This window comes from Balaenoptera ricei, chromosome 14 (genome assembly GCF_028023285.1).
Source record: "Balaenoptera ricei isolate mBalRic1 chromosome 14, mBalRic1.hap2, whole genome shotgun sequence".
Classification (NCBI taxonomy): Eukaryota; Metazoa; Chordata; class Mammalia; order Artiodactyla; family Balaenopteridae; genus Balaenoptera; species Balaenoptera ricei.
The window spans coordinates 57,616,623-57,641,850 of record NC_082652.1 but is presented as its reverse complement, the minus strand read 5'-3'; positions in this window follow the sequence as shown (position 1 = coordinate 57,641,850).

Below are 25,228 nucleotides of genomic sequence, written 5' to 3'. Positions count from 1 at the left end.
TAAATGTAAGAGTTTAATTCCTTTCTGCTGATCTCTGTGTCTATCCTTATGCCAGTACAAAACTGTCTGAATTACCATAACTTTGTAGTAAGTTTTGAAATATCAAAGTGTAAGTCTTCCAAATTTTTTCTTCTTTATCAAAATTATTTGAGCAATTTTAGGTCCCTGAATTTCCATGTGAATTTAAGGGTCATCTTGTTTCTGCAAAGAAGTCAGCTGGAATTTAATGGGGATTGCCTTGAATTTGTAGACAAATTTGGGGAGTATTTTCATCTTAACAATATTAAGCATTTCAATCCATGAACACAGGATATCTTTCCACTTATTTAAGACTTATTTATTTCAACAATGCTTTGCAATTTTCAGTGTACATCTTATACTTCTTTTGTTACATTTATTCCTAAATATTTTATTGTTTTTGATGCTATTGTAAATGAAATTGTTTTCTGAATTTCTTTTTTGGATTATTCATTGCTAATGTATAGAAGTCTAATGGATTTTTGTATGTTGATCTTGTAGCTTGCAACCTTGTTGAACTTTTTTTTTTTTAAATTAATCTAAGAGCTATTTTTGGTGGGTTCCTGAAGATTTTGTATATACAAGATTATGTCATCTCCAAATAAAGATAGTTTTACTTCTTTCTTTCTAATCTGGATGCATTTTATTTCTTTTTCTTGTCTAATTCCTCTGGCCAGTAGCTCCAATACAACATGGAACAGAGTGCAAGAGTGGAATCCTTATCTTGTTGCTGATCTTAAGGGATAAGCTGTCAGGGTATCACAATTAAGTATGATGTTGATTGTGAGTTTTGGACACATACTTTATCAGGTTGAGGAAGTACCCTTTTATTATTATTATTTTGTTGAGTGTTTTTACCACAAAACGATACTGGATTTTTTAAAATCCTTTTTCTGCAGCGATTGAGATTATTATGTGTTTTCTTGTCCTTAACATGCTGTATTAAATTGATTGATTTTTCTATGGTGAACTAATCTTACTCTCGGGAAAAATTTCACTTGGTCACTGCGTATAAGCCTTTTTTATATGTTACTGGATTTGGTTTGTTAGTATTTTGTTGAAGATTTTTTCATCTATGTTTATAATGGATATTGGTTTGTAGTTTTCTTTCCTTGTGATGTCTTTGTTTGGTTTGGGTTTCAGAGTAATACCAGCTTCACAGAATGAGTTGGTATGTTTTCCCTCCTCTTGTGTTTTTGCAAGAGGTTTGAAGGATTGTTGTAAATTCTTTAAATATTTGGTAGAATTCACCAACGACACCATCTGGTCTTGGCCTTTACTTACTTTGTGGGAAGTTGTTTGATTACTAATTCAATCTCTTTTTTTGTTACACGTCTGTTCAGATTTTCTATTTCTTCCTAAGTCAGTTTTAATAGTTTGTTTCTTTCTAAGAATTCATTTCATCTAAGTTAGCCAACTTGTTATTTAAAATCGAACATGTTATGCCCTTATCATATTTTTAATAATGATATAATCTTTTTATAGGTGGTGGTAATATCTCTTTTTTTATTCCTGATTTTAGCAATTTTATTTTAGTCTTCTCCCTTGTTGGTCAGTCTAAAGTTTTATCAATTTTGTTTACTGTGGTTATTATTAAGGTTTATGAATAGGAAATACAGGGACTCTGTTGAATATCCCTTCTGACTGAATCCAAGATGTTCACACGTTGCCTTATAAAAGTAAATTATAATTGTCTTTAGCTAATTATTCACCTAAAACAGCTCATAACTCATTATGGATGTAGTCTCTGGGAGTTAAGATGAGAACTTTCTAAAATTATACTTTCAATATATATTCCTTCTCTGGTTTTAAATGTCAGGAAGTTCTATAAAGTGGACTTTCTTAAATTTGTCACCCGATCTACTTTTTTAAACTATAAAATATTTTATGTCCATTACAAAAGGCTAACAATATGGTCTTTTCTTGATTATCTGTGTTCTTGACATCTGAGATTTGCTTATCCAATGTGGAGTTGAAAGATTTATTGTTTCTAGTATTAAAGACTTCAGTTGTATTTCCCTTCTTTTTTGTGGATTGAAGAATCCTCAGTCAGTCCTATCTCCCATATAAGGTCCTTAATCAGTCCACTTGTTTATTTGAAATTTTTCCATTGATGTTATACCTCCTTTGAGGTGAAGTGCCCAGAATTGCATGCTGTATTCCAGATGTGAAGGCACCACAGTTTTGTAACGAAAGAGGATGATCTTCCTTGTATTGTGGAAAGGAGATTTCAGGCTATGTGAAAAATGGTAATTCTGTGAAGAGAGAGGTTACAAGATGGTAGATTTGAAATCTTTGGAAAGAAGAAAGAAAGCGTTTCCTATGTTATGCCAGGGAGAGATGCTTCAAATAAAGACAACAGAACACATCTTCCTCAAAATGGTTCTGTGATAAAAGTACACTTTTTTGATGGGGAATTTCTACTGCCCACCAAAGCCTCTTTCTGCTGTCTGAGATCAGAATCCATTTTGAAGTCTGCATGCTCCATCATTCATCTTAGCATTCTTATTCGTGTGACTTCTGCTGCTCAGTAGCCAAATGGAAGATTTACCACAGAATTAGAATTTTCAAATCACCAACAATCTCCTTTGCAGATGTACAGTTATATTACTGAAGTCTGTTGTTTTGTCCTACATTTATTGTTAATAATTAATGTACATTTCTGGGTGAAATTATATGCTGTCACTACCTGGTTAATTTAATAGAAATAGTCACATCAAAAGCACTTTATTAAATATGTTGGAAATAATCATCATCATTACTATAATGTAGCAATCATCATGTTTTTTCAATAAAAGATGTCAGAAAATAGAACAATTCACTGTATGTCAACTTAGTTACTGTTACTACAAATTCATTTTTTGAAAAACTTCATTCCTTGTATTATGTAGTAAGTGTGGGAATTAACAGAATGCGAAGTTCATAGATTAAATGGTAAGCTATAAGCAGCCTATTGAATTTTCAGTAAAGAGCTTGGGTAATAAAAGTAAACTGTATCAAATAGGTGAAAAGAAATTATTTTCCATCTCCTCATATTAGTCTTCTTATTGAATATCAAATGAAAATTCTGGAGAGTAACAAGACTATAATTATTTGGCATTTTTCTTTTTGGAACTATCGAAGGAAAACAAATGATGTGAGGTTAAGTGTTCCTTTCTGAATTTGTAAAGTGCCAATATAATGAACAAAACATCATTTAGCCATTATACAGTGTGTCCCTCTTGATAAGTATTGCTCTGAAGATTGAAACACCACTGATTGATTGATCACCACTGGGCTTTTAATAGAAGACTGATCACCACTGGGCTTTTAATAGAATCTTGTTGATGTTCTATTTATGTAATAAAATGCTCAATCTTCACGTCAAAAGGTACAGATAAATTTCCAGGGATTCCTCACCTCATAGTTGATATTGGCCTCATCTTGAAGACTGAGACTCTTTCAAATTGCTCTTTTCCATAATTTAAATACGTTAAAATACATCCTTCTCTTCCCTTCCCATTTGCTCCCCACTAAGGCCAGCCAAGGACAAAATCATGAGGTTGCATGATATCTTATTTCCCTTTGTGATATTCTTGTTCTTATATATTTCCCAGGTGAGTGTCTTGCCCTAAGTGGTTCCCAGTTGATCTTCTCTGAGCTGTGAGTGGATGTGGATAATGGTTTACATTAAGATTCTATCTTGTCGGGTCATACATTGTAACATAGCCAAAAGAAGGCCCTAACTGGGTCTACACTCATGAATGGAGCATGCATTTGTTACAGGATTCTGTGGTGAGAAATGAACACAAGTCACAGTCCCTGTCTTTGAGAAGAATGAAATAGAGATCATTTTTATTAATAATATCAGCTCTAATCTATTGAACTTTAGCATGTACTTAATGGTATTTTAAGCACTTTCCATGGTTTATCTCATTGAATCCTCATGACAGCCTTGTTAGGAAGGTACCATGAATAACCCCATTTTACAGATTGAGAGGCTAAAATCTGGAGGGATTAATTTACTTCTCCAAAGTCACATAGCATGGGATCTGAATTTGGGCAGACTGACTTCAGCAGTGTGGTTCTCATCCTTAGTTGTATATTAGAATCACGTGGATAGCTTTGAAAAATTACCTAAGACTTGATTGTCTCCTGAGAATCAAAACAATCTGTGGTGGGGCCAGAGAACCAGTGCTTCGTAAAATCAGAGATCCTACCACATGGCCAGGGTTGAGAACTCAAGCTCCAGATGCTGCAATCTTAGGGGAGATTAACTCAGATTCAGATTCAACCAGCAGCAGAGATGTTTACAATGTACAAGGTGCAGTGTTACGAGCCTCACATGAATGACCTCTTCTACTCCTCATCAAGCCCTGTGAATGAAGATAGGCATCATTATTTCAGTGATAATGAGAAATTCTAAATATAGGGAGATTAAGCTGCCTAGCTAAGATTTTTCAGCTAATAAGCAGCACACCCTGGATGTGAATGGAGTTCCTTTAACTTCTAAATCCAGGTCTGTTTAAAGAATACCATAGTGCATATAAATAAAAAAAATTTACTGTGCTGCTAGTATGTGAAGGACAATATGTTAATCACTATGATGGAAATACATGAAATTATAGTAAATACTACTGGAAAGTATATAATTAGGTATTAGTATTAGTACTACTAATTGCATAGTACTGACCATAGTGCAGAAGAGTTCAGAGGAACAACTGTGGTGACTCCATCAATCACCTATGCTTTGTCATAGAATGACTCAGAGAAAAGGAAAGGTTTACTTGCAAACAGAGTCAGGCTTCAGAACTGCTCAGTAAATAAGAACATAAATATTTGAAAGATAGAAACAACATGCGAAATTAACCAAGATCACCACATTTACCTGGGAATAATGGTGAAGAATCAGCAATCACCTCATATAATTATAATATTCACAAAGATCTGACTTTTCTTTACACGTCAGCACAGGAAAAGCAGGTTTTCTTTTTCTTTTTTTTTTTGCTACAGAGTCATATTTATGGAAAATGTTAAAGATTTCTTTTATTTTGGTGACCATAACTAGATACCTTTTTTTTCTGACTATGGTATGTGATATTCTAAGCCAAATAGGATGCATGGAAACATGTCAGTTCTTGCTTCCATTTTCACTCATTTCATGAGTGAGATATGTTTTTCCTGGACTTTCAATATTTAGAGATGAAATTTAAACCCCAATGCTCTTCAATTCAAGATACTTCTTGGGAAATTTCATGGAAATCTTACTCAATATTCATCAAATTATACCACTGATATCTTGACTAATAATTTGAACACCAATTCCCGTGGCTCTTTTCAGCATTTACTATAAAGTAGCCATGTTCTTTTCAGGGTCAGATTAACATTTATTTAATACAATTACCATTAATTCCTTCATTTATTCAAACATGACAATTTTTATTACATACTCACTATGTTTCAGGTACTATTTTAGGTATTGGGGATTAGTAGTGAACAAAATTAATTTCTTGCTTATATAGAACTTACGTTCTGGTGAAGCTGATGAGGAAAGATAGATAATAAAGAAATAAATAGACAGTAAATCAGATGATGACAAGTGCAATGGAGATAAATGTAGCAGAAAAATGAGCATATGAAGAAACAGAGTGGGGGAGATAATACTTTGGGGATCATGGTGTGATTGGGAATCATTTTGGTTTGGAGGCAAGTCTGTGTGATTCCATCGTCCATGCTCCTTAGGTCTGTGCTCTCTTACCTTTCTGTGTGTGCAGAGGATGGTAAGTGTCAAAAAAAAGTGGTTTGCCTTAAACCATCTGAACTGAGCAAGCAGGTCTCTGAAACAAGTTTTGATCCCTTTACTTTGACACCTGATTCCACTCCATCTTCTCTTTCCACACCTAAGGATGACTGCCTACTTTGTTTCTCCATAAAGGCAGCTATTACTGTTCATTTGATGTAAGTTTCTCTTATTCCAGAATTTCATGTTAGAAGGAGTCATTTAACTTTTCTTGACATTACTTTCAGTTTTTTAAAATAGAAGTTTGGGTTAGCTGATCCACATGGCTCCTTCAGGTACTGAAAAATTATGCATTTTATGGGTATATGTTAATAAACATGAAAGCATGCTATTAGATATGAAGAGTGACTCAGAGTGCTTTTTTTCCCATAAGGGGAAGAATAGCTCGACGATGGCACTCAGTCACATTAGAAAAAGAGGAGAAAAGGTTACACAGTATCTCATAATCCTGAGATGTGGTGTGTAATTATCCATTTGAAAAAGGCTTTCTTTATGTTCTCTTTCACTGGGAAAGTTAGAATAAAGTGAAAATAAAGTTCTGCAATTATGAAATCTGCTCACTTGGCTCTTTCTGCTCTTCAAAGTAAATTCTGTGTTAATAGAGAAAAGTTAGTTAGTGTAACAGACTCCTAATTTGTTACCATTGCAATTATTTTTTTTTTCAGACCCATTAACATTTGTGAATGAATGTAATGCTCAGTAAAATGATCTCAGCCATGGTCTGATCCAGGCATGGCACCAGCCTGCTGGGATAAGAACCTTTTAAATTGCCTCCAATATACCTAATTTTCACTTAAAGGGTGTCCTCCTTTAAACATTCGGAGACTTACTTACCTGAGATTAAATGCTCTGCATATCACGAAGTAATCATTCATTATTTATTAAGCACTGTGTGCACGTGTTGTTTGTTCTAGGGATAGAGCAGGGCACAAGTCAGGTCTTCCACTCCTAGGAGGAAGACAGCCATTTTAAAAAGTTACTATAAAGTACGGTACATATTATGATGGAGCAAATAGGATGCTATGGAAAATGGGTCTATACTTAGTCTAGGGTCCGGGAAACTCTGGAGGAAGTGAGATTTAAGCTGAAATATGAAGATGAATAGGAGATAGCTAGGTGAGGCATGTGTTCCTGTATTGTCTCTGTGTGTGCCCTTGTGACTTCATGTGGGAAAGGTACAATAGGGATGAATAGGGAAACTCCATGGGCAAAGGGAATAAAACATGGCAATATGAAGGAATCCAGCAGAACCCACTATTAATGGAATATTAAAATGAGAGAGTATAAAGGGAAAGAAAATTGGTGGGAAACAAGGTTGGGGAGGTGAGTAGGAGAAAAATGGGGAAAATCTTTGTAATATGTTAAGTAGTTTTGTACTTAATCCTAAGAGCAATGGTAAGAGGAAAGATACAATTAGATATGAATTAAAGAATGATCATTTAGGTTCTAATGTATATCATGGTTTGGAAGGGAGAAGTTAAGAAGAAGAGTTAAGACACTGGTGGTACGGTTCAGGAGATAATGACATCTAGGACTAGGGCATTGGCAGGACAAGTTTTTAGAGCTATTTAAGGGGCAAAATCACCAGGAGTTGATTGGATGGAGGGAGTGTAGGAGAGGGAAGAGTCAAGAATGACTCCAAGCTTTCTGGCTTAAGTAACTGGGTAGATGGTGTGGCTATGGTGTTGCCACTTACTAAGATGGTAAACTGAGATGTGTTGCTGAGATGAGAAACTCAGGAGGATGATTGGGGTTGGAAGATGCAGGAAGTAGGGGCAGTGATGTATTCAGTTTTGGTCTTTTGAAATTGAGGACAGCATAAGACATCCAGGTAGAGATGCCAACAGGCAGCTGGATGTATGAGTCTGGAACACTAGAGTTGAGTCTGGATGAGATTTGACAGTCATTAGTATGTAGATGCTCTCAGTCTGCCAAGCGCTGTAATTGCCTCTCTATTATGGGGCTCACCTTACTTTGAATTGTAGATGTCTGTGAGTATTTTTCATCCCTTTACTCTGGAAAGTGTTCCTTGAAGGCAAAAACCGCATTGTTTACCTATCTTTTTATTGCTACCTTCACTGCATCTTGCAAGGTGCCTTATGCAGGGATCTTACTTGATGACATTTTTTGCTAGATGGAGTTGTCTTCTACAATCCTCTGACTTACGTCACAGCTGAGTTGGTCATGGCCCACTGAGCCCTCCATCTTGGTTCCTCCTCCTGCACTGAATGAGCTCTCCTCTCTCCATTCCTAGTTTAAACCCTGATTTCTTCTCAAATTCTAGTTCTTCATAGTTTAAATAAGGCAACATAATGTACAAAAGGACACTAAATTGGAGGAGGGGAGACATGTGGGTCAGTAGCGGTTATGTTTCTTCTGACAGGCAATCTTGAGCATATCATGTTCTTTCTCTGGGTCTTTGCTTACCCATCTGATAAAGAAATGGTATCTAAGATCCCTTCCAAGTACAATGGACTTCAGGTTGTCCCTCTTTTCACCTAATTTATCTTTTGTTTATTCTCTTATGTTTTGAACTGTGTATATTGATGCTTATATTCTTAAATGTATAATTATATATGTATGTTATGGATTTTCTGTGCTCAAATATCATTCAAACTCATCAAGAGTTTATTTTCTGGTACTACACATAGTCTTCATTCCAGTGCAATGATAACCATAACAAGATGTTCAATAAACACTTGTTGAATGCAACTGGATAGGAACAACGGTGTCAGAAACATACATATGATCACTGTGTACTTTTTGGTCATAGCTTTGCCTCACGCAACCAAAACTCTATAAGGTGAAGTAGAACAGCAGTTAAATTCTGCTGTTTTTCCCACACTTGCTCAAGGGAAAGTTAAATGATGATCTCTTGGGGATGCTATAGGCAGATTTTTCTAAGGTTTTTTTTTTTTTTTTAATTTTAAGTAACAGAGAACTTTTTTCAAACAGTAACTTCATATCATATAGTCTCGCAAAATATTTAAAAATTAGTGAGAGTGGATCTAGTTGAAGTAGTGGTGGAAACTGGAGCCCTCTTACATAATTTCCCTTTTGTGTACCCCCTTTCTGGACATTTGGGCAGAACTCTTAGATTTCTGGAGAGATTAGGTGGTCTTTAATTTTCCAACTATTTAACTCTATAATTCTAACTACCAGTCAATGGTATGGCTTGTTACTTTTCTCTTGCACCCAGGCTTATGCTAGATGCTGTGGGGGCTTTTAGAAATGAAGAAACTGTAGCCTCTGTCATCATTTAGAAAGATGATCTGACTCATATGCATGAAGCAAGTAAAGGGCCCCCATATAACAACAGCACTGCACATTTTTCTGTATATGGAGGAGTTGAAGCAGGTGATCCTCACAGTCTCCTCCAGTTTTCACATTCTATGATTCTAAGTGTTAATGATGTGGCCATGTGTGTTAAGTGCTTTGAGCTCAGGAGTAATGCACTATATAAATTCAAGGACCATTACGTGCATAATCACAGCTGCTAAGCAGGGACAAATCCCCCCGTTTGCATGATATCCTCAAGAAATCCCAAGGGAAACACAGTTTGGGACCAAAACATTAGTACCCTTTTTCTTTTTTCTAAAAAAATAAAAAGAAAGAAAGAAAAGAAAGAAATGTTAGCCCCCACTGCTCCCCAAGCTCTTCCTCAACATGTTGTTGCAAGCGAACCATTCATTTGTCATTTAGGAAAATATCCCAAATAACATTCTCCCCTGATTCAAACAAAACTTCCAGTGTTGGGCTGTGCTGGTTGCCAGAAGTGTGTCTGGGTTAATTGCACACCTGCATTTTATTTCAAATAAATTGCATGGAGCCCCCCTCTCTGTGCCCCTTACAAAGCAGGAGCCCACCTGTCTGGAGGCTCTTTGGGCAATGAAAGGCTGCAGGAAAAAATTAGTCATCCTCTTTTCTTCCCTGTGACTTCTTTGACCTTGAGACTTCTAATGGCATCTCAGACAAAATGAACATAATCTAATGGACAGCGGGGAAGAGGGAATGGCTGGGTACATCTGTCGTATTACTGGGCTGTCTGAACAGTCAATGAAGCAGGGCCAAACCATAAGAGGCCTGTTCAGTTTAGCTCCAGGGTCTGCAGAGAAGGAGCACAATCATTTATCTTTATTTACTGAACTCTGCTTTCTGTTTAAGAAAAAAAAAACTGACAGGTTGACAAAAACCCACATTGGAGCTGCCCGCTGCCCAGAGATAAATGCTATTTATGCTCTGGAGATTCAAGGACATCTCACGATGCCCTTTAGCTGGTTTCAGTGGGTGCCTATCATATGGAAACAAAAAATGCCAAGGCACCTGGATCATTTTTCCCTGTCAGAACCTCCACATCTGTCCGTAGAGGGAACCGGTAGATGGATCCATAAGAAAGAGGATAGAATGGGAGCCATGATTCCCCCAAGGAAGAAATCAAAATTGGAAGAATTTAGGCAACAGAACCAAGGACAAAAATGACTGGGAAATGTTGAATACTCCACAGATTTCTTTATGATGAAATGGTGAGAGATCCACCATGGCATCCATAACAAATACATTCTGACTTATATCAGTAAAGGGAGACACAACTAATGCATATTCCAGCTGCAGGGAAAACTTTACTCTGAGCTGTAGAGCAGGAATTTAAAAATAGGATCTGAAAGTCCTATCTACGCAAGTCTACTCCCTGCTGGATGATGATGATCATGTTACTGACTCTTTTAATGTAACATCTATCACTTACTATACTTTTCTTAGAATAGTCATCACCAAAGTGGGATTCTTGTTCCTCAGGGAGTATATAAAACTCTATACTGGAAGTGGAGAAAATATGAGGGCTGATATTTTTTCCTTTCTCTCCCATCTCACCTTTTAAATTTCTACTTGGTGTAGATGTTTCATAATGTTCCTAATGCAATCACACAATATTATACAGATATGATTTATAAATATAAAAAAGAGATGTGTGCTTAAAAACTTTTTACAGATGGGAAGTACAATTTTAAAAATCCGAGAAAGGTATTGGTTCAAGATGGCAGAGTAGAAGGACGTGATCTCACTCCCTCTTGTGAGGGCACGGGAATAACAACTAACTGCTGAACAATCATCGACAGGAAGACACTGGAACTCACCAAAAAAGATACCCCACAACCAAAGACAAAGGAGAAGCCACAATAAGATGGCAGGAGTGGCACAATCACAATAAAATCAAATCCCATAACTGCTAGGTGGATGACTCACAAACTGGAGAACACATACCACAGAAGTCCACCCAATGTAGTGAAGATTCTGAGCCCCATGTCAGGCTTCCCAACCTAGGGGTCCAGCAATGGGGGGATGAATTCTTAGAGAATCAGACTTTGAAGGCTAGTGGGATTTGACTGCAGGATTTCAACAGGACTGGGGGAAACAGAGACTCCACTCTTGGAGGGCACACACAAAGTACTGTGCACATCAAAACCCAGGGGAAGGAACAGTGACCCCATAGGAGACTGAACAAGACCCACCTGCTAGTGTTGGAGGGTCTCCTGCAGAGGGAGGGGATGGCTGTCTCACCATGAGGACAAGGGAATTGGCAGCAGAAGTTCTGGGAAGTACTCCTTGGTGTGAGCCCTCCCAGAGTTCACCATTATCACCACCAAAGAGCCTGGATAGGCTCCAGTGTTGGGTCACCTCAAGCCAAACAGCCAACAGGGAGGGAACCCAGGCCCACCCATCAGCAGAAAAGTGGGTTAAAGTTTTCCTGAGCTCTGCCCACCAGAGCAACAGCCAGCTCTACCCACCAGCAGTCCCCCCCATCAGGAAACTAGCACAGGCCTCTTAGATAGCCTCATCCACCAAAGGGCAGACAGAAGAAGCAAGAAGAACTACAATCCTGCAGCCTGTGGAGCAAAAATGACATTCACAGAAAGGTGGACAAGATGAAAAGGCAGAGGGCTATGTACCAGATGAAGGAACAAGATAAAACCCCAGAAAACCAACTAAATGAAGTGGAGATAGGCAACCTTCCAGAAAAATAATTCAGAATAATGATAGTGAAGATGATCCAGGACCTCAGAAAAAGAATGGAGGCAAAGATCGAGAAGATGCAAGAAATGTTTAACAAAGACATAGAAGAATTAAAGAACAAACAAACAGAGGTGAACAATGCAATAACTGAAATGAAAAATACACTAGAAGGAATCAATAGCAGAATAACTGAGGGAGAGGAACGGATAAGTGACCTGGAAGACAGAATGGTGGAATTCACTGCTGTGGAACAGAATAAAGGCAAAAGAATGAAAAGAAATGAAGACAGCCTAAGAGACCTCTGGGACAACATTAAACATAACAACATTCGCATTTTAGGGATTCCAGAGGGAGAAGAGAGAGAGAAACGAACCTAGAAAATATTTGAAGAGATTATAGTCGAAAAATTTCCTAACATGGGAAAGGAAAGAGCCACTCAAGTCCAGGAAGCACAGAGAGTCCCATACAGGATAAACCCAAGGAGAAACACGCTGAGACAAATAGTTATCAAATCGGCAAAAATTAAAGACAAAGAAAAATTATTGAAAGCAGCAAGGGAAAAACGACAAATAACATACAAGGGAACTCCCGTAAGGTTAACAGCTGATTTTACAGCAGAAATTCTACAAGCCAGAAGGGTGTGGCATGACATATTTAAAGTGATGAAAGGGAAGAACCTACAGCCAAGATTACTCTACCCGGCAAGGATCTTATTCAGATTTGATGGAGAAATCAAAAGCTTTACATACAAGCAAAAGCTAAGAGAATTCAGCACCACCAAATCAGCTCTACAACAAATGCTAAATGAACCTCTCTAAGTGGGAAACACAAGAGAGAAAAAGGACCTACAAAAACAAACTCAAAACAATTAAGAAAATGGTAATAGGAACATACATATTGATAACTGCCTTAAATGTGAATGGATTAAATGTTCCAATCAAAAGATACAGGCTTGCTGAATGGATACAAAAACAAGACCCATATATATGCTGTCTACAAGAGACCCACTTCAGACCTAGGGACACATACAGACTGAAAGTGAGGGGATGGAAAAAGATATTCCATGCAAATGGAAATCAAAAGAAAGCTGGAGTAGCAATACTCATATCAGATAAAATAGACTTTAAAATAAGGAATGTTACAAGAGACAAAGAAGGACACTACATAATGATCAAGAGATCAATCCAAGAAGAAGATATAACAATTATAAATATATATGCACCCAACATAGGAGCACCTCAATACATAAGGCAACTGCTAACAGCTATAAAAGAGGAAATCAACAGTAACACAATAATAGTGGAGGACTTTAACACCTCACTTACGCCAATGGACAGATCATCCAAACAGAAACTTAATAAGGAAGCACAAGCTTTAAATGACACAATAGACAAGATAGATTTAATTGATATACATAGGACATTCCTTTCAAAAAAAGCAGATTACACTTTCTTCTCAAGTGTGCATGGAACATTCTCCAGGATAGATCACGTCTTATGTCACGAATCAAGCTTCAGTAAATTTAAGAAAATTGAAATCATATCAAGCATCTTTTCTGACCACAATGCTATGAGATTAGAAATCAATTACGGGAGTAAAACGTAAAAAACACAAACACATGGACACTAAATAATACGTTATTAAATAAACAAGAGATCACTGAAGAAATCAAAGAGGAAATCAAAAAATACCTAGAGACAAATGACAATGAAAACACGATGATCCAAAACCTATGGGATGCAGCACAAGCAGTTCTAAGAGGGAAGTTTATAGCAATACAACCCCACGTCAAGAAACAAGAGAAATCTCAAATAAACAATCTAACTTTACACCTAAAGGAACTAGAGAAAGAAGAACAAAGAAAATGCAAAGTTAGCAGAAAGAAAGAAATCATAAAGATCAGAGCAGAAATAAATGAAATAGTAATAAAGAAAACAGTAGCAAAGATCAATAAAACTAAAAGCTGTTTCTTTGAGAAGATAAACAAAATTAATAAACCATATCCAAACTCATCAAGAAAAAGAGGGAGAGGACTCAAATCAATAAAAGTAGAAATGAAAAAGGAGACGTTACAACAGACACCACAGAAATACAAAGCATCCTAAGAGACTACTACAAGCAACTATATGCCAATAAAATGGACAAGCTGGAAGAAATGGACAAATTCTTAGAAGGGTATAACCTTCCAAGACTGAACCAGGAAGAAATAGAAAATAAGAACAGACCAATCACAAGTAATGAAATTGAGACTGTGATTAAAAATCTTCCAACAAACAAAAGTCCAGGACCAGATGGCTTCACAGGTGAATTCTATCAAACATTTAGAGAACCGCTATCACCCATCCTTCTCAAATTCTTCCAAAAAATTACAGAGGAAGGAACACTCCCAAACTCATTCTATCAGGCCACCATCACCCTGATACCAAAACCAGACAAAGATACTACAAAAAAAGAAAATTACAGACCAATATCACTGATGAATACAGATGCAAAAATCCTCAACAAAATACTAGCAGACAGAATCCAACAGCACATTAAAATGATCATACACCATGATCAAGTGAGATTTATCCCAAGGATGCAAGGATTCTTCAATATATGCAAATCAATCAATGTGATACATCATATTAACAAATTGAAGAATAAAAATCATATGATCATCTCAATAGATGCAGAAAAAGCTTTTGACAAAATTCAACACCTATTTATGATAAAAAATCTCCAGAAAGTGGACATAGATGGAACCTACCTCAACATAATAAAGGCCATATACGACAAACCCACAGGAAACATCATTCTCAATGGTGAAAAACTGAAAGCATTTCCTCGAAGATCAGGAACAAGACAAGGATGTCCACGCTCACCGCTATTATTCAACATAGTTTTGGAACTCCAAACCATGGCAATCAGAGAAGAAAAGGAAATAATAGGAAAACAAACTGGAAAAGAAGAAGTAAAACTGTCACTGTTTGCAGATGACATGATACTACCATAGAGAATTCTAAAGATGCCACCAGTAAAATCCTAGGGCTAATCAATGAATTTGGTAAAATTGCAGGATACAAAATTAATGCCCAGAAATCTCTTGCATTCTCATACACTAATGCTGAAAAATCTGAAAGAGAAATTAAAGAAACACTCCCATTTGCCACTGCAAGAAAAAGAATAAAATACCTAGAAATAAACCTACCTAGGGAGACAAAAGACCTGTATCTAGAAAACTATGACACTGATGAAAGAAATTAAAGATCACACAAACAGATGGAGAGATATACCATGTTCTTGGATTGGAAGAATCAATACTGTGAAAATGACTATACTACCAAAAGCAATCTACAGATTGAATGTAATCCCTATCAAATTACCAATGGCATTTTTTATGGAACTAGAACAAAAAAAGTCTTAAAGTTTGTATGGAGACACAAAAGTCCCCGAATAGCCCAAGCAGTATTGAGGAAAATAAACGGAGCTGGAGGAATCAGACTCCCTGACTTCAGACTATACTACAAAGCTACAGTAATCAAGACAATATGGTACTGGCACAAAAACAGAAATATAGATCAATTTAACAGTATAGAAAGCCCACAGATAAACCCACACACCTATAGGCAACTAATCTATGACAAAAGTGGCAAGGATATACAATGGAGAAAAGACAGTCTCTTCAATAAGTGGTGCTGGGAAAACTGGACAGCTACATGTAAAAGAATGAAATTAAAATACTCCCTAACACCACACACAAAAATAAACTCAAAATGGATTAGAGACCTAAATATAAGACCGGACACTATAAAACTCTTAGAGGAAAACATAGGAAGAACACTCTTTGACATAAATCACAGCAAGATCTTTTTTGATCCACCTCCTAGAGTAATGAAAATAAAAACAAAAATAAACAAATTTGACCTGGTAAAACTTAATAGCTTTTGCACAGCAAAGGCAACTACAAACAAGATGAAAAGACAACCCTCTGAATGGGAGAAAATATTTGCAAATGAAAACAGACAAAGTTTTAATCTCCAAAATATATAAACATCTCATGCAGCTCAATATTAAAAAAGCAAACAACCCAATCCAAAAATGGGCAGAAGACCTAAACAGACATTTCTCCAAGAAGACATACAGATGGCCAAGAAGCCCATGAAAAGCTGCTCAACATCACTAATTATTAGAGAAATGCAAATCAAAACTACAATGAGGTATCACCTCACACCAGTTATAATGGGCATCATCAGAAAATCTACAAACAGCAAATGCTGGAGAGGGTGTGGAGAAAAGGGGACCCTCTTGCACTGTTGGTGGAATGTAAATTGATGCAGCCACTATGGAGGACAGTATGGAGGTTCCTTAAATAACTAAAACTAGAATTACCATTTGACCCAGCAATCCCACTACTGGGCACATACCCAGAGAAAACAAAAAGAGGAACACATAATTCAAAAAGACACATGCACCACAGTGTTCATTGCAGCACTATTTAAAATAGCCAGGTCATGGAAGCAACCTAAATGCCCATCAACAGACAAACGGATAAAGAAGGTGTGGTACATATATACAATGGAATATTACTCAGCCATAAAAAAGGAATGAAATTGGGTCATTTGTAGAGATGTGCATGAATGTAGAGACTGTCATGCAGAGTGAAGTAAGTCAGAAGGAGACAAATAAATATCGTATATTAATGCATGTATGTGGAACCTAGAAAAATGGTACAGATGTACCGGTTTGCATGGCAGAAATTGAGGCACAGATGTAGAGAACAAACGTATGGACAGCAAGGGGAGAAAGCGGCGGGGGTGGGGGTGGGGGAGGTGGTGGTGTGATGAATTGGGTGCTTGGGATTGACATATATACACTAATATGCCTAAAATGGTTAACTAATAAGAATCTGCTGTATAAACAATAAATAAAATAAAATTTAAAAAAATAAATAAATAATCCGTGAAAAAAAATCATCTTTAAAAATGTATTATACATTATGCCCATTGAGGGTAATCCCCTTGCTAATTGCGCAGACTCGAGATGCCCTAACGTGCATGGAGATATTTTTCCAGAAATTCTGGAAAACAATCACCTCATTATTTCCCCTAGTTCTTGAAATAAATAACGCTGCACTTTAAAATTGTTTTGCAATTGGCATAACATCACTCTTTTTCTCTTTGCCAAAATAGTTCATGTGTATGTTAATATTATCAATAGTCAAGCTTTGGGATAGTTTCTGCACTTGTCACTTGTCTCATGATATTTACATAAAATCCAGCCTTATGGGGCATGATTTGGGGCTTGGGTTGGAGGCTGCATGGGGGAAAATACAAAAAAGTCTTTGAGGCTGTGATTTCCTGTATTTGGGCCCAGGAGTGTGTCTAGGAGAGCAGCAGAGACCCTGCAAGCCACAGTGAACCGGTTTGGGGCACTGAGAAAGACAGCCCAAGAGTAGAGCCGTCATGCTCTTGACCAGCTTCACTGCTTTTCATGCTCTTTTCATGATCTTGACCATCTTCACTGCTCCATATTAGAAGGATTTTCTTTGACTACATCCAAAAGAAGCAAGAGTGAGGTGCAGATGTGTGCCTGTGAAGAGTCCGAATGTTCAGAGAGGAAATGGAGGTTTAACCAGAGGTAGAACCAGCATTCTGGAGCCCAGGCTGCCCAGACAGCACACTGCAAGGGGCTGCAGCACTGAGGTGCCAAGACACATTATTGGAAGGCTGGGATGGGTGCAGGCAGGGTGAGGGTGGAATCTAGTGTTGGAGCAGAAAAGCTTGAAGAGAAGCTGGAAGGGACCCTACTGACAAAAAGCCGTGATCTCATTACATGGATGTTAATGATCCAGATGTCGGAGTATAGATAGAAAGAGAAGAGGCCACTCAGAAGGTATGAGCGGAAAGAGGTTAAATGACAGTGACCTGGAATGCATTAGTTTGGGTTTCCTACAACTGATCCTTGAATTCTCAGCAGTAGGACTTGGGGAAGGAGTCTGATACACTCAGCTAAAGACAAAACTGGCAGCTATGGAGGTCAGCAGAGTGGGGAGGGCTATGCTTCTGAAAGTCACTTTAATAGTTTGTGAATTGTGGTATCTGCTGGTGTGTAACATGTCCCTGTGTCAGGTTTTGTCACGTTCAGGGAACTCACCTTGACTAATGTAGCAGGACAGGGCCACCAGAACCTGACCCTGCAAACCAGAGTCATTGAAGAAGCAGTTTAATGAACCCAGTCTCGAGTGCTGTGGCTGTCACACACCCCAGCAAGCCTGACTTCCCTTACTCTGAGCTGTTTGCTAACATTGTTTACTAATTAATATTTTCTGTCCCCTTAAAAGAATAAATAACCACCAGGATATTTTTATTGCATTAACTAAGAAAACAATAAATTTGTTATAAAGAGTGTAGCTTATATACATTTCATCCATTTACTTAAAGATTTACATAAATAAAAACATTTTATTATTTATTTATTTATTTATTTTTGGCTGTGTTGGGTCTTCGTTTCTGTGCGAGGGATTTCTCTAGTTGTGACAAGCGGGGGCCACTCTTCATCGCGGTGCGCGGGCCTCTCACTATCACGGCCTCTCTTGTTGTGGAGCACAGGCTCCAGATGCGCAGGCTCAGTAGTTGTGGCTCACGGGCCTAGTTGCTCTGCGGCACGTGGGATCTTCCCAGACCAGGGCTCGAACCCGTGTCCCCTGCATTAGCAGGCGGATTCTCAACAACTGAGCCACCAGGGAAGCCCAATAAAAACATTTTAGGAGAATTGTGATGAGTATTTTCTGAAAATGTCTCAACTAATTATTGTTTTCTATTCACTTTGTTATAATTGAATAATTCAATTCAAAGCTGTTAAGAATACTTAGAGATATTAAACATAATCATCATTTTCTTCCTTGATATTTATTTCTTATTTATGTAGTTATTGTGCACTAGTATCCATAAATGGCTGTCTATTTTTTATTCATCACAGTCAGTTCATGATATGAGTTTTTGTTTCTATTTAATTTAACAAGCACTGAACATTTACCTCTATCATAGTACTCTGCTAGGAGTTGGAATAGAAGATGTAGGCATGGCAGGCTTTCAAACAGGATGGTCTAGGGTATGCCTTGGTATCGAAACAAATTGCAACATCTCAGGGTTTAACACAGTAACAGGTTACTTCCCTTTCATTTCAGAGTCCAGTGCCAGTCCTGGCTATTTTCCTTGGAGATAAGTCCTCCAACAGTTGTTGGGGTCTAGGATCTTTCCATCTCAAGATTTTGCCATCTTCTACATAAGGCTTCCAGGGTCCCTATGGAGGAAAAGAAAGCTAAAGGATTGCATAGGATGGATTTTGGGTGCAGACCTAGAGGCAACTTCGTCACTTCTGCGGACAACCCATCGACTAGAAACTAATCACCTTTTCAACACACACTACTAACTTTAAGTTTACCAACCTCTTCCTCCAGTGCCTATCTCGTTAGGCATGTGATCTGCCTTCCAAGTTATATAACAAGTGACAGTTCTATGAAGAGTTTTCCATTGCATTAACAGGCATAGCCATCTTTCCAGCTTCTTGCATCACTCTTATCACCTCTCATTGCTAGGTTGCTATGTCAGCGGCATACACTTTATGTGTTTGTTACAGCAGCACCCATCTTCAAGGTACCCCTTTCTGTATTATTAAATATAGCTAAACTCTGATTTAGTAACAAATAAACTCTAGAATTAGTTACAGAGGAAGAGGGAAGTTGAAGCTAGGAATGTCTGCAGGATCCAGATCATAGGGAAGTGAGAAAAAGCTGTGATGTAGGGATCTTAATCTGACAGGGACATGAAACAAGAAGAAAGAGTAACCCCCTTTAGGAGATGACTACTATCACCTGAGAAAGAATACTCAAAACTGTGAAAATGACTATACTACCAAAAGCAATCTACAGATTGAATGCAATCCCTGTCAAATTACCAATGGCATTTTTCACAGAACTAGAACAAAAAAAGTCTTAAAGTTTGTATGGAGACACAAAAGGCCCCGAATAGCACAAGCAGTCTTGAGGGAAAAAAACGGAGCTGGTGGAATCAGACTCCCTGACTCTAAACCAAGGTTGTGTGGAAGAAATAGGAAAAAAAAGAAAGAAAGCATCTGAGAAGTGTCCTGAAGGAAGAATATCTGGCTTTGTAGAAAAGTAGTCAATAGAAGTCATAGGCAGAGGTCCTCATTCCAATTACTCAATTTACTACCCATTTAATTTCCTTTACACTTTGTTGCCTCACTCTAAGGCTGATATGATCAAATCTGGCCTATAGATTTCTAGTTTATTTTGAAAATAAAAAGTTATTAAATACATGAAAATTGTTTATAAACTATAAAATGTAATGAAAATGTTAATTTATTAACTAAAAAGAAATAATAGAAAATGGCTCTAAAGCTTTGTGCCTGGGTAGCTATGAGAATGTTACATTCCTAACAGAAATGGCAGGAGAAAGAGATAAATGAGGCATGATGATATCTTGGCTTTGGCCATAATAAATTGGAGTTTTCATCCAGATCTTCAGGTGGATACATCCAGCAGCAGTGTATCTTAGTTGGGTTCCCCAGAAGAAGGCCCTAAGATGGTGAATTGTGTGCAAGTGATTTATGAGGAAGAATCTAGTAAGGAAGTGGGGGAAACAATTCAGGAAAAGGGATAAAGCCTTGCAAGGATGAGATTTCAGGCAGGGACCTGTGAAGGGTAACTTCAGGCTGACCCAGGAAAGTTCTGCAGTTTAAGTCATGCCTTCGGGTTCATCCCACTTGAGGGTAGGAGGCTTTCATACTCCCATAGCCCTAGCTGTCAGTTGTTGACTAAGGGCCTGGGAACACAAACTTCCAGGCACTTCCCATGCTTCGCCTGGGCTGGTAATTGGCTGTAGGGGCTAAGGGTAGAAATCTGGCTAGAGAAGAGTTATAGGTTTGGGCAGTTAGGATCGAAAAAATGGAGGCTAGAACCAACAAAAAACATCCAACAGGACCTAAGGGAAGCTTTCAAAGAGTAGATTTAGATTTTAGGAGAAAGGGTGAAATGAGAAATCTGTTTGTTTTGTTAGCATCCAATAAGCAATTAAAGTTAAAGACTCTATATGTTAATGCGGTTTTTAAGTATCTCTGAGCATTTAATTATTATCTTTCTTTCCAAATTTTTCCGTTTGTAGATCCTAATGTTACTCCTTATCCCTGTTTTCTTCTCTTGTCCTTGTAGATCTGCAATGAAGAATTGGAACTGGGGAGTTGCTGGAGAAAAGGTATAAACTTGCAATTAGAAGATGAATAAGTTCTATAGATCTGAAGCACAGCATAGTGATTATAGTCAACAGTACTGTGCTATATGCTTCAAAGTTACTAAGAGACTAGACTTTAAATGATCTCACCACAAAAAGAGAAATGATAACTATGTGAGGTGATAGAGATGTTAGCTATAAGGCTAAGGTGGTAAGCTTATTGCATATATAAATGTATCAAATCAACACACTGTACACCTTAAACAACATTATGTGCCAATTATATCTCAATAAAAAATAATAAAATACAAAAATAACAAATAAAATATAAATAATACATTTATATAAATATAAAAAATAAAAAACTTTGACTTAGGCAAAGTTATCTTCATTTCTTTACCAAACCTTTGGAAAGACCAATCACCATCTTCTCAACTATTATAGGATGTTCCACTAGCCCATGTTCTCTGAAACACCCTATCTTCTCTATTAGTGAGATTCTAATCATGAAGTTGTATTTGCCTAACAGAGATGAAGCTTTTTTATTCCTCTCCTACTCCTCCTCCCTTCCCCTGCCGCTCTGAGGATATTATCATTTAATAAGAAATTTATTTCTGAAGGTGGAATTTTAGGTAATACCAAAAGACTATTGAGTAAATTTTAAAAATTCTTATATTTTTAATAGTTCTCAACATTTTACAGAATATCAGGATTGGAAGACATTTAGCTTGTCTCACCCCACACCCCACTTGATTTTTTTAATACATTTGATACTTTAACAGTTTACTTTTTAGGGGATGTTTTGTTGCTCCCCCATAACTTAGTACCATAAGGCACTAAGTGAAGAATCTAGTGAATTTTGAGAATAAATGTGAGGATGATGAGAAAAAGGGTACAGGGCTGAGCATAAGGAAGTGAACCCAACTTTGCAGGAACTCTGGTTTCCTCACTGATGCACAGACTTCTTAGGTGTGTCTTTCAGGTGTACCTTCTTCCACAGGCTGCTCTCAGAGCTCTCAAATGAGGTTAAAAACTTTTTTACCTCCCTGGGAAGTGAGGATTTATGTGCAGAATTTTTACTTCTTAATTAATTTGGACCCCAACAGCGTGGAGATGGTGAGACTTAATATCTATTAAGACTTGATATTAAGTTAATAGCAGGTGACAGTGACTTCATCAAAACCCCTGTGCAAAACATCAAGTAGATGGAAATTTCAGTTCTGGTACATTACTCAGCTGAGTATCATCAGACCTGCTTACAAGGGTCATAAAGATTATTTGTACATTAAAGAAGGGCCTGTCCATCAAGCTTAGTATGAAAGAGAAGCAGGAAAATTACCATCACATAAAACATAAAATATTGGTACATGTCCACTAATGAAACACTCAATACTTTGGGAAATTCTTACTGGCTATTTTTCATTGTTTCTTGACACACACACACACACACACACACACACACACACACACACCACATACATTCTTGCCACAAGAATGAGTGAGGGAGAGCTAGAATAGATATCAAGATCATTTCCATATCCTACCTATCCATGGAACCATCACAGGGAGAAGGGAGATGGCATAAAGGAACCCACCTTTGTGATTTAGACAACTGATAGGTAAATAGATGGCAAGGGTCACTTGATGAAATGGCAGCTTGGCAAGGCTAAGACAAATATAAAGTAACACCTGCTTTGGAAAATTAACCCCTTTGGGGTTTATTTGTTTTTTGGCTTTTTTTGGCCGTGCCGCTGTGGGGTCCTAGTTCCTAGACCAGAGACTGAACCCCAGGCCATGACGGTGAAAGCACCAAGTCCTAACCACTGGACCACCAGGGAATTCCCTAATCTCTCTGTTTTATCACCATGTAAGGCCATCACATACAGGTCAGGGATCAATAAACAAAGCAATAACAGAAAATGTTTGAATACAGTCATCACCAAACAGCAACATTTTCCTTCATATGAAGTTAAAGTACAAAAAGGTTATTCAATTGTGTCCTGATACTGAGGAATTGGGGCAGTCACAGGACACCCATTTCATTTTGAATGCTGAGCAGTCAGTTAGTGAGGAGGCTGGACCATCTTCTACTCACTCACTGAGGATGAAAGGCCTTCCATTCAGCAATACTTCTGTACATTCTGAATAGGAAGCTCGGAAGTTCTGTGCAAGTGGTTTGCAACAGGAATATCTTTGTTTCTTACCTCTGTCCCTTGGTACCTTCTACAAGCCAAAAGGATGTTTCTGATTGATATGGTAATTAGATAGTTATTAAAAAAAGTAATCATCTAGAAATTATCTGGTGCCATAAACATCCCATACAGAGAAAATATTTGAACATTTAAAAGTAGAACATTGCAATTGGCTTCATATGCAAGAAGCCAAAGGGGATATAAAGAATTTTTAAGTTCCTAAGAAAGCACTCACATTAAGAACAAGTTGTCTTCTTGATCAGGTTGAGAGTTAGTGCCACACAGCCGATAGATTCCCCTTGTGGCCAGTAGCAATGAACCAATTTCTATTAATGAAGAGCTCATGTTTATGGCTAATATAGAAGAAAATGTACTGAAGGGGGGAGCTCAGTCATTCACTGGAGATAGCTTAATTCTGGTAATTTCCAATTTCCAAGCTCATTTTAATTTGTTATCAAAGTAATCACTCATTCCGGCTGGAGTCAGAAATCGCTTTTTGTCGTCTGTAGGCTGACAGATTATTCAGACGGAACCCCATTTTTCAAAGCTCACCTGCTCAGCATCTGTGATATGCTTATAAATTCCAAGAGGTACGGTTTGCAACATCAGAGCCAGGCTGAAAAGAACTGAGTCCGCTTTACTGCAGCTTTCTGAGCCAGGGAGTATATTTCATGACTCCAAACACTGACTGAAACTGAAGCTCACATACAAAAAGCAAACCATGATGTGGAACATAGATGCGAGAATGGAATATACACTGGACTTCATCTTCTGTGCCAACATGATCCTACAAACTTGTCCACCTTACCACAGGGAAAGTTTATCTGGATTTTGCTTCAAGCATGAGACTACTCTGTGGGATTGCCTTTGGTTTTTCTGGCCTTGCTTGATTGACTTAGCCACATTTATACAGCTTGGTAAGGTTACTGTGAGGATTAGAACCTTGATTTATAACCAGGGTTTCCTTTATATCTGGAGAAAAATGACAGTTTAGACAGTGATGGAGGGGTGAGAGGAGATGAGGAACAGAAGGTTATCAGGGCTGTGGTGGGAATTAAAGAGGAAGAGGGAACTGAGGGAGAGGACATACTTGTCTCAAAGACTTTCCTTCTCAAGTTTGTCATCTTTGTTGATCTTGTGGAAGTGCCAGTTTTTAAAAGCAAAGTAGAGGAGGAGGATGGTTAAAATAGATAAAGCTGATTGTCACTAAAACCACAACTTCAGGACATGTGTTCTGAATATATACAGAAACACAAACAATCCCAAACCACAGTTCCCTCATTGTCACTGAGTAGCTTCCAGGGATGATAATGAAGAGTTGTCTCCTCTTTATTGCTTTGGCTGATGCTTGAGTCTGTGGCGCCAAGAATCTGGATCTCCCAGAGCCAGGCAGTGGAAAAACAGTACATTAGAATTAAATAATAGGATCTCTGGTGCCTGGATTGCAATGGAGGAAGGGTTAATGGAGCTGGGGCTTTGTACAGTGGGAACCTCCATCTATAATCTCTTGTTTTTCTAGACTGGGAGGGAGAGAAAGGAGCCTTGGGGGAGAAGAACACAGAGTGACCTAATCTTATGATAAAAATAATATAATTCCTCTACCTGCTATCTCTCCCCACCAGGTTTCTGCTTCCTTTGCAGAACACTAGTAATGCCCATAATAGTCGGTTAAAATAAAAATTTCTGTTCCATTAAACATACGAAAAATATGTTGCATTGAATACAGTTGGTTTGGGAAAACTGTTTTTATCCCTCATAACCAATCACCCATACTAACTGCAGCTGCCACAAGTGGCTGTGCAGGGGGCTGGGGCTGGCTCTGCACACGGTCAAGTTGACCATGCACAGGCAGTGTCCTGTGTAAGCCATGAGGCTCTCACACAAGACTGACCCCACCCCAGTTCTAGGGTACAGAGTATGGTCAACCTGCTCTGAGAATGTAGGTGTGTTTACACTCTGGAGGGAAACGTGGTCTGCTTTTGTTTGCATTCTGAGAAGCT